Source organism: Asparagus officinalis, chromosome 1 (genome assembly GCF_001876935.1).
Source record: "Asparagus officinalis chromosome 1, Aspof.V1, whole genome shotgun sequence".
NCBI classification, from domain to species: Eukaryota; Viridiplantae; Streptophyta; class Magnoliopsida; order Asparagales; family Asparagaceae; genus Asparagus; species Asparagus officinalis.
Genome location: NC_033794.1, coordinates 127,351,236 through 127,355,897, shown reverse-complemented (window position 1 = coordinate 127,355,897; position 4,662 = coordinate 127,351,236).

Sequence of the window (4,662 nt, the reverse complement as noted above, 5' to 3'; positions counted from 1 at the left end):
TAAAGCCTTAGAACAAACCGACGAGGTTCATTATTGTGCGGACCTAGAGTCGAGGAAGTATCGAGTGGTTCAGTTGTCTCTACAACCAATCACTCATATCTCTGCTAAATTGACAACGGATGAATGGACTCTTGTCAAAAGGGCTCGCTCAACCCTCAAAGAACGTACACAAAAACGTTATGTAAACGCTGCTCATGACCGTGCTCTCTCACAACAAAGACAAGAATGGAAGAAAGAAACGGTGGCTAAAGAACCATCAAAACTCTACAAAGTTTGGATTCCAAAGTCTAGAGTTATGCAAAATCAGTATTTGGAGCCCGCTAAGACTCCGCACCCGCAAGGGAGTGGTTCTAAACGTGTGACTCCCGACATAACCTTGGATCGTTCAAAGACAATAATAAGTTGTCCTGAAAATGCCAACAATGTTTTATATCCTCAAAAGAAAACATGTCCGTCAAAAGACATCGTTATACCTGGGGGGTCATACCAACAGACGATAAGATTTTCCGGCAATCATACCGATGAATCATACTATCAAGCTGGGGGTATGAACAAAACTCGAAAGAGAACTGTTCGGGAAATGAGCTCTCATTGTTCCTGTGCGCAACTCATTAGAGCAATGCTATCAGAATGTGACTGTTTCAAATGAGGAGTCATCCCGCAAAGAGCCTTCGAGCTCCCGAAACTTTTCACCGAAATGTCGAAGCCTAAGCCGAGACATTTCCGCAAGAGAAAATTAGCTGTCTAAGATGATGAATTCCCTGAAGTCACCATCAATGTGGCTGATAAAAGAAAGTCTAAGCGGCATTCAAGTGACTCAAATCCCGACTTTTCCCCGAGAGGAAAAGTCAATCCAAGAATTGCTCAAAAGATGTCTCGACTCCAATTAGGAGCCATCAGACGCAGAGATTACAAAAGAATGCAGGAAGGAATGTCCTCGGAGGATGAATTCTCGGACACTTGTTCTGCAATCGCTTCTGATGATACAATGTCTAGCATGGGACAAACCAGAGAAGTACTCACGATCACCTTTGATCAATTTGCTCAAATGCTTCAAGAAGTTCTAGCGAAATAACGTGAAGAAATTAGAGCTGAGATGAAGACAGAGATGGAGTTAGCTATACAACAAATGAGAGAATTGCTAACTCAACGGCCTCAACCTCCTGAGTCCAGTCAACGAGCTGAATCCAGCCGCCACACTCAGAATGTGGCAGATGATAGTAATCCAGAAGTGGATGAAGTCATTATGGCTGATACACCTCCCAATAGCAATAACGCTGGGGGTGGTTTAATGCACCCTCTCAATAACGATATTGGGGGTGGTTCAATGGCACCTCTTACAGGGGGTGGCCTAACTCATTCTCCTCAACATCCTTCGAATGAAGACATAGACGATGAAGAGAAAATGAAAGAGCTTGAAAACAAAATCAACGCTTTGATGACGGCTCAAGAAGTGAAAAAAACGGGTATTCCATGTCCCTATCCAAGAGAATGGGATTCAATACCATACCCGACAAAATTCAATCTGATTAACTTCACACCGTTTGAGGGGAAGAGTTCGCCGATTCAGCACTTGATTATTTCAAGTCTCATTTGGGCATGATCTCTGGAAACGAGGCTTTAATGGTCCGATCATTCGTTGGCACCCTTCGTGGGCCCACCTTCGATTGGTACCGACGGCTCAACCCAGGGAGCATCAATTGCTGGGATGACATGGAAAGTTTGTTCCTCGGTAACTTCTTCGATGATGATACCGAAGTGTCAGTCGGAACCCTTTTGGATAAGAAGCAAAAAGACGGAGAATCTATTAATAATTTTGTCAAGCGCTTCCGTGACAAAGCAATGAATTGCAGAGATCCTGTTACAGAGGAGTTTATCCTGCAAACATGTCACAATAATCTCTCCATCGATGTCCTGGAAGCCCTGGGGGTCGTACCATCCAAAACTTGGAAAGAGTTAAAATTACGTGGCGAACAAGCTGAACACTTTCTTAAAAGAAAGAAAGTTGAGAGAGGTCAACTGACGATATCCACAATTCCTGTGAACACAACTCTCGATCCGAGGTTCCAAAAGGAGTATTCTTTCGAAGATGATGAAGCTCCAGCCATCTTGAAATACCTCCTCGCCAACGACAAGATCGAGCTACCACCTATTAAAGATCAGGAGGGAGCTAAGAGAATTACGGATCCAAACTACTGTGCGTACCACAGAAGGGTTCTTCATCCCACTGAGATTTGCTTCGGACTCAAAAATAAAATCCAAGCATTAATTGACTCCGACGTCATAACGGCGAAACAAGCCAAGTAAAGATGACTCATACTCCATTGGATACACGAGTATAAACTGTTTCCCCAACTCCATTGGGTACACGGGTATAAACTGTTTTCCCACACTCCGAAGAGTATACGAGTATAAACTGCTCCTCGATACTCCAACAGGTATATGAGTCTAAACTATTTCCTTTCTTTCACGGGAAGTTCCTGGAGAGCGCTATGCATAGTACTCTTAAGGATAACTTGATCATGCAGCTGACTATAATGATAAACCCAGTTTCATGAGAAAAGCTGGGGGTGGATGGTTCATGTAAACAGGAAGTTCTTGGAAGAATGCTATATGTAATTTTCTTAGGGATAACCCGATCATTACGAACAAAGTGATAAACACTACATCCCCATGATGATTTTCGAATACTCTTTTGCTGAGATGAGATTCGATCATTTCTTTAGATCAATCTTCCCTCACGAAACTCATATTTGGTCAAACCTTTAAACAATTAGGACCAAAGTCAAAAATCTCTTCTCGATTCCTTCCACGAACGAGAAGTCCGCAAATTGAACGATCAAACCTTTAAACAATTAGGATCGTTTCAAACCCCTATTTGGTCAAACCTTTAAACAGTTAGGACCAAAACCAAAATCCCCTCTCGATTCCTTTCATGAACGAGAGGTCCACAAATTGAACGATCAAACCTTTAAACAGTTAGGATCGTCTCAAAACCCCATTTGGTCAAACCTTTAAACAGTTAGGACCAAAGCCAAAATCCCCTCTCGATTCTTTCCATGAACGAGAGGTCCACAAATTGAACGATCAAACCTTTAAACAGTTAGGATCTTCTCAAATCCTCATTTGGTCAAACCTTTAAACAGTTAGGACCAAAGCCAAAATCCCCTCTCGATTCCTTCCATGAACGAGAGGTCCACAAATTGAACGATCAAACATTTAAACAGTTAGAATCGTCTCAAATCCTCATTTGGTCAAACCTTTAAACAGTTAGGACCAAAGCCAAAATCCCCTCTCGATTCCTTCAATGAACGAGAAGTCCATAAATCGAGCGATCAAACCTTTAAACAGTTAGGATCGTCTCGAATTCCCATTTGGTCAAACCTTTAAACAGTTAGGACCAAAATCAAAATCTCCTCTCCTTCCATGAACGAGAGGTCCATAAATCAAGCGATCAAACCTTTAAACAGTTAGGATCGTCTCAAAACTCCCACTTGGTCGAACCTTACTACAGTTAGGACCACGGCCAAAATCTCCTTTCGATTCGTTTTGCGAACGAAAGGTCCAACTTTGAATTGGATAATCAAACCTTATGACAGTTAGGATTATTCAAACCACTCCAGATTCTCTAAGTGGAGATCCCACTTCGAGTTTCCTTTGCACCATGAGATAGAATATAAAATTCTTCCTCTCCGATTTTGGGTTCATCTCTACCAACAAACAAAAGACCAGGAGATAGAATATAAAATTCTTCCTCTCAGAGTTTGGGTTCATCTCTACCAACAAACAAGAGACCAGCAGATAGAATATAAAATTCTTCCTCTCCGATTTTGGATTCATCTCTACCAACAAACAAGAGACCAGGAGATAGAGTATAAAATTTTTCCTCTCCGATTTCGGGTTCATCTCTACCAACAAAAAGAGAGACCATATTACTCCAATGGGTGCACGAGTCTAAACTGTTTCCCTACCCTCAACAGGAAGTTTCTGAAGAATATTACTCAAAATATTCTTAAGAATAACCTGATTACCTCTCAACGGGTATATGAGGTTAAACTATTTCCCGAACACTCCAATAGAGTATACGAGTATAAACTATTTCTCTATTCTTCGACGGCAGTTCAAATTCAAGACTTCGACAAAAGCCACGCGATAAACGCAGCACCGGAGGAATTTTAGCTATTCTACAAAGCACTGAATAGGCTAAAAGATGAAGAAGTCAAAAATTGAAGCCATCCATAGACTATGTTACGCAACTTCCTCAACAAAGCACTGGAGAAATTGCAAGGAAAGCTTATCATATCCAAAGTAAATTACAAGGAAAACTTATCATATCCAAAGTGTCTCAGACTCCTCTCCAAAAAATGATGAGTCTGAGATACTTTGGAGGGGGTATCTGTAGGCGTCAAAAAATACTTACAGACATCCAAATACCACTCAAGACAAAGAGAATGTGATAAACACCAGTATCTAAGTCATGAGAGATCATACAAGCCCAAAGGAAGCAAAAGGATCTATGAATCAACACAAAACAATGTGAATTCACAGAACAATGCAAAACTACAGCGTATGGGCGCGGCAGTACATGGTGTCACGGCTGAAGCGCGGCAGTACATGGTGCCGCGACTGAAGCGCGGCAACCCATGGTGCCGCGGCTGAAGT